At 38.6% G+C, this 6,918-nt stretch overlaps 1 pseudogene; it reads left to right on the top strand.

The window, feature by feature from the left end:
* The first annotated feature begins 2,235 nt into the window (after positions 1 to 2,235).
* LOC111406561 lies at positions 2,236 to 5,316 on the top strand (annotated as a pseudogene).
* Positions 5,317 to 6,918: the final 1,602 nt, after the last annotated feature.

The following is a 6,918-nucleotide window of genomic DNA, read 5'->3' as shown; positions in this document are numbered from 1 at the left end:
AGTTTGGGGCTGCGTTGCACATGTCCACATCCCAGAAGCAAAACGAGGTAAATTAGATGATAAAAGTTTTCCTTGTATCTTATTGGGAGTCAGTGAAGAGTCTAAAGGTTATAGGTTATTTGATCCTAAAACAAAGAGAGTGGTTGTGAGTAAAGATGTTGTGTTTGAGGAAGATAAGCAATGGGATTGGGGTGAAAACTATGAAGAGCAGATTAGACCAGAGTTGGATTGGGGTGATGATGGTGAGTTCAGTGATGAAGAAATTGAGGGAGAGAATAGAGGTGATGATGGTGACGGTGATGTTGAGGTGAATGGTGAAAGACAGGGTAGAGAAAACTCTATTGAAGCTATTGGGAGCACTAGCGAGGTCAGTGGCAATGAGGGTAGAGAAGTAGGTCACTCTGAGGGTAGCACAGTTGAAGGGAGAGAAAGAAGACCACCATACTGGGTAGAAGATTATGTGAGTGGTGAAGGTCTGAGTGAAGATGAGGAGGCAGTGTATATGGTGCAAGATGCTGCAGGTGAAGATCCTACTTTATTTGAAGATGCTGTAAGAGAAGATAAATGGAGAAAAGCCATGGATAACGAGATCAACTCCATCGAGAAGAACAAAACCTGGGTTCTAACTAAATTGCCGGCAGGAGCTAAGAAGGTTGGTGTCAAATGGATTTACAAAACAAAACGTGATGAGCATGGTGAAGTTGTCAAGCATAAGGCTCGTCTCGTAGCCAAGGGGTATTCACAAAGAGAAGGCATTGATTACTCAGAAGTATTTGCACCAGTGGCAAGGTTAGATACGGTGAGAACCATCATTGCTCTAGCAGCTCAAAAGAAGTGGAGGATTTCTCAATTAGACGTCAAATCAGCATTTCTTCATGGAGACTTGAATGAGAAGGTCTATGTAGAACAGCCCAGAGGATATGAGAGGAAGGGAAAGGAGCATATGGTCTATCAATTGTATAAAGCCTTGTACGGTTTGAAACAAGCTCCCCGAGCTTGGTTCAGCCGCATTGAAGCATCATTTGTCAGTAAAGGTTTCCAGAGATGTGAAAGTGAGCAAACTTTGTTCACTAAGAGGAGCAACAAAGGCAAGATCATCATTGTAAGTTTATATGTTGATGATTTGATTTTTACCAGTGATGATGCTAATCTGTTGATTGAATTCAAGACTTCCATGATGAGAGAATTTGATATGACTGATATGGGGAGCATGAGTTATTTTCTTGGGATAGATGTGTTACAAAAAACAGGAGGCAATTTTATCTTTCAAAGAAGATATGCATTGGAGGTGTTGAAAAGGTTTGGAATGTTGAAGAGCAACATGGTCACCAGTCCAATTGTGCCAGGGTCCAAGATAGGAAAAGATAAGCATGGTGTCACGGTTGATGAAACTTACTACAAGCAGCTTGTAGGAAGTTTGATGTACCTAATTGCTACACGGCCTGATCTGATGTTCGTTACAAGTCTACTAAGCAGATATATGGCAAAACCCACTGAACTTCACTTGCAGGCTGCCAAAAGAGTCCTCAGGTATCTAAAAGGTACAGTAGACTACGGCATTTACTACAAGAATGGTGGTGATGACAAGCTAATGGCATTCACTGACAGTGATTATGCCGGAGACATGGAGGACAGTAAGAGTACGAGTGGATATGCTTTTCTGTTAAGCTCAGGAGCCATTTCATGGAGTTCGAAGAAACAACCAATTGTGACTCTATCAACAACTGAGGCAGAGTTTGTCGCAGCAGCAAATTGTGCGTGCCAAGCAATCTGGATGAAGAGGATACTGAAGGAGCTCGGGCATGAAAATGAGGACTGTACTTGCATCAAATGTGACAACACGTCCACCATCAAACTTTCAAAGAACCCAGTGTTACATGGACGTAGCAAACACATACGTGTGAGGTACCATTTCCTTAGAGATCTCACAAAGGAAGGTTCAATTGTTTTGGTTCATTGTGGAAGTACTGAACAAGTAGCTGACATAATGACTAAACCCCTGAAGTCTGATACATTTCTTAAACTTCGGAGCATGCTGGGAATGTGTGAAGTTAGTGAAGTAAGCTAAATTGTTTCACTGAATTTAGCTTAAGGGAGAGATTGAAGAGCGTTGTCCAAGTCTTTAAGGTTTGTTAGTCAGTTGAATAAAGACCCAGTCCTTAGGATTAGGTTATGCTTTGATATTGTCTTTACTTTCTGTTAAAACACGTGGCTGCGTGTAGCCGATACGTGAGCATGTTTTCAGTTCAGTTTGTTAGAGTCTGAGGCTATATAATAGCCAGAGCTGTAGTTGAATAATTGTTGGTTGCATTCAATCCAGTTTCGTAAGTTTAAGTGTGTTGCAAAGTTCTCATTCCCAACAGAGATTGCATTTGTTCTGTCTGAATATCATAACATGATCCGTGTAATGCCTCAGGAAGCCAAAGCATACTAACTTAAAATATTAGTTTGTTTACATGTGCAATTAACAATTCTTAAAGTTTCCATTAACTAAAAGGTATATTAGATGTCTTATCTGGGGATTTATCAGAAGGTGTCAAAATTCAGACCAGACATCTACGGGCTCTGATAGAACTACACAACATAACAGGGAGTTTTGCCAGGAACGTTCAGCATCTATTTACAGACTCCGATCTTCATGTGCTGTTGAACACACTGAAGGTGATCTACCTTCCTTATGAAACTTTTAAACAAAGGTATGTGTATGTGAAGTACATTTACATGGGAATTTGGTGTTGACTTCCATGTGCTTTTAAAAATGATTTAACTACCTCCTACAGTAGAGTATGCTATACTCTAGTGGACTTCTTAGGAGTTTTAATTGCTTAGTGATGAACGACATGGAAAAAAAGGATTCATATAGACAACTCAAACTAAACTGGTAACGAGGCTTTTGGTGTTATAGTATTTTGAATGCTTCCATAGACATTGCACACATATTTAATGTCGATTTCACAATTGTTCTATCCTAAACCTTATTATTTTCTAATATTATCTCCATCCAAAAGAAGAATGTAGTCTATGTAGATATATTAATTTGGAATCAATTTTGAGTAAGCATCCATGTGGTTCCATGGGCATTGGGGAGTATTGAATTTGAATTCTGATAAATTTGATTATCATTCTTATGACCCTCTACCCTATAACACATAAATTGTACGTTTCAATAGTCTTAGTGTTTGATTATGCTAGTTTTTTTGCTAAACAATGAGTTGGTGTATTATGGACTCTGCTATGCAGGAGACATTGTGTACGTATGATCCATCTGAGACATTGTGTACATATGATCCATCCGACTTACAGATCATTTCTGAATCAATATAAGTTGATTTATCAACTTCGTTTATTTTTAACTTGTATTCAAGGTATGGGCAAATGGAGCGTGTAGTGCTATCTGGTGAGATTGCAGGACTTGATCATAGAGGAGTTACTACTAGCATTATTCGCGTCCAGGTTGTCAAACTCAGTGAAACAGTTCGAAGGATGGAAGAGTCCATCCCACATGTCATTCCACTTCTTGAAGCAGCTGCTGAGAGATGCATTACCTTCACTGGTGGTTCTGAGGCTGATGAGCCAACTCTTGTGCTCGATGACACATTGCTACAATACATTTCCACTCTTAAGGGTATCCTAAAATCACTAAGAGCAGTAACTGGAGTGGATGTAACACCTGATGGTGTTGGTGTAAAGAACAAAACAGAAGCAGATAAAAAAGGAGCTTCACATGCACGTAAAGTCGATTTTATGTCAAACGAGGAGTGGTCATTTGTCCAGGGTGCTTTACAAATTCTCCCGGTCGCAGATTGTTTGACAAGCCGATCTTCAGTCTTTGAAGCTTCACTGAGGTCAACTCTAGCTAGCTAGATTGAGCAATAATTTGTCTCTTTCTGTATTTGGTACAGGTATTGATCAAAACCTATTGAAAGTGGCTGATGCTACAAATTACAAGTTTTCCTGGTTCTTGCGGTCAAAAGATCCCCGGTTTCATGCACTTCCGCTTGCTTCTCAAAGAGTAGCATCTTTTGCTGAGGCAGTTAACGAACTAGTTTATGATGTCCTTATATTAAAAGTGAGACAGCATTTTAATGATCTGCCTCATCTGTCCATATGGACTTCGGTTGCAGAACAAAATGCTTATCACCTTCCTAGTTTCAGTGCCTACCCCCATTCTTACGTGACCAATGTTGGCGAGTATCTTCTTACTTTGCCCCAACAACTGGAGCCACTTGCTGAGGGTATTTCTAACAGTAATGCAATTGAGCCTCACCGGAATGGATGTTCAAGGTAACCACCCATTTTGAAACTATGATCTTGTAGCTGTTCTATATATGCATGTGCAATACATAAATAAATTCACAACTATATATGCGCGCACGCAGATGTGTACATATCGTGTGCATTATGGCATCTTTTGGAGCCTCTAATTACTGTCAGATCTGCCGCAAGTTACTTTAATTATGTGCTATCAAATTGTCTAGGTATATTTTTGTTTTCAAACATATTTGGACCCTTTTTTCTCACTTTCGCCTAAAAAGTTGTTCATCTTGAAAGCAACTTGCACTTCCAGCTTCTGACTAATAGAAGTACTATTATGTTTAAACTTACCAAGAAACCTTTTAAACATGGCAAAACATGCTCAATTATCTTCAACTGAGGTCGATAATTTGATTATTTCCGACTTGTGCTGTTCTTTACAGGTGGCTGAGGGAGCTACCGCATTATACATTGAGCAATTGCGTGGGATTCAGTATGTAACAGATCATGGAGCACAACAGTTGTCTGTTGATATTGAATACTCGAGCAATGTACTTTCCGCCCTATCAATGACGATACCCCCGACTCTTGCCACATTCCACACTTGCTTTCAAACGCCAAGGGATCAACTTAAGGAACGCGTAAAATCAGATTCGGGAAATCAGCTAGATCTTCCTACTGCCAAGCTTGTCTGCAGGATGCGGCGTGTGAATCTGGAATGTAACCATATTAGATGGGCGGAAGATGGAGGTGAAGTTCACTGTCTACTTTCATGCCCAGTAGATTTCAAGGATCACTGGTGATAGGTTATCTTCTTGGGGTTAAATACAGGGAGAGAAAAAAGGGAGGCTGTGTATTCAAGAAGAAGCAGGACTTCGCCATTGCAATTTCATGTACTAATTTGAGAGAATAAATTCAGAACACAGATTCACGTTCACTCTTTCAAGACATCCCAGTTCTTTAGTAACAGAATTAGCATGAAGGTTTCCGTGGGCATTACGTGCACATTTCGGTCAAGTTTTAGAATTTTCCGTGTCAAAATTGAGCCCGTGTTGATGCTCATTACCTGAAAATGAAAATGGAGGAAATGGTACTTTTTAAAAAAATGAGTGGTTGAAAAAAAAAGAAAAATTTTCGATTTACGTGTAATATTATTTTATGAAAAATTATGTGATTGAAAATTGAACAGAAAAAAATGTAATATAATGTAATTTAATTTAATGAGGATCAAACAGGGGCTGAAAATAGATAACTTGCTTCTTTTGAAAGGAACTCAACATCACTATAGAAAAAGGTTTAATTGTTAATTATACATTTGACGAAATAATAATTACATTTCCAATCATGTCCGTACGAACAAGTCTAGCTTAGCTTAAAAGTTGCTTCAAACTCAGATTTAATTAACGTTTTATTCTCAAACATGATTACTTCCTTTTTTTTTATTATATTCAGATATCCCAACTTACACTAGACTAAATTTTAAATCCCCAAAATCCTTGTTCCTAAAACCTTAGATGGGATAAATCACGGGTTATGCCTCAACTGGATTACAGGTTCCCCCATTACCTATACACTTCTGCGTGCAAGGGATCCTTCTCCAAAGTAATTGCTCCATGCCAAATAAATCTTATCGTATGTTCCCACCAAAATTCGAACATCTACCCTGTCGCTGGAAGCAAGACAAATGTTAATTGATCCACCAATTAAACTGTGCCCCAAGGAGCATGATTACTTCTTTCTTATTTGTAAGGGATAGTGCTGCCTGTACAGGGGGGTGGGATAATTTTTTTTATTTTTTATTTTTTAAATAATCCTCCACCCCCACGTCCCACCCAGCATGTAAGGGGCCTGTAAACACCCTTTGGCAATTTCCTATTTGTAAATAAAAATAGTTACTTATTTTCACCATGAGGTGACAGATTTTTTCAAAATACTTATTTCAATGAAAAAATTATTTGTTTTAAGATTAATTTGCTCACAAGTATATTGTTGAAGCTTAGCCATACACGCACTAATTTGAATTTCAGTCCAGACCTAGACGGTCGAAAGAAGCCAGAGAAAAATAAACGCGAAACAAAGTTAGAACATTTCTGGTCGACATTATCTGTTTGCTTTGCCATATAGCTAGCCAATTGGACGGCCAATTATATTACCTAAATGATGTTGTCACAGCTTAATGAGATCACACAATATTCGAAATGTTCAGGCAACCAATAAAGGTCATTTTACAACACCGACATAACTGATATTCCAAATGTATAAAGAAAAACATCGCAGATCAAGACGGACTTGATTTGTCAAATTCTGACCACCTGTTATTTGTTATTCAACTAATTTCACAAGCAGCAATTACCCCTGCAGAAACTGCACCTAGAAACACGATTAAAAGAGATTACCAGAGTCGAAGCAATTGCATTGCAGGCACCCTTGTTCACAATGGACATTTGCAGATTGAAGTTCTATCGATGATTTTTCACAGGCTAATACTCCCATTCTACTTAAAACTTCAATCTGTGGGAAATAACCTTCTGCTAGAGGAAGATGCAATTAAATAGAAAAACAATACACACACATCCATATCCGCGCGTATCCCAGACATGAAAAATAGTTGTTAAACAGAAGCTTTTTCATTTCTAATCTTGTATAGCGCACAAAAACTTCAAA

The sequence above is a fragment of the Olea europaea genome, chromosome 12 (genome assembly GCF_002742605.1).
Source record: "Olea europaea var. sylvestris chromosome 12, O_europaea_v1, whole genome shotgun sequence".
Classification (NCBI taxonomy): Eukaryota; Viridiplantae; Streptophyta; class Magnoliopsida; order Lamiales; family Oleaceae; genus Olea; species Olea europaea.
Note: the sequence above shows the minus strand (reverse complement) of the source record. Positions and strands in the feature narration are given on the sequence as shown.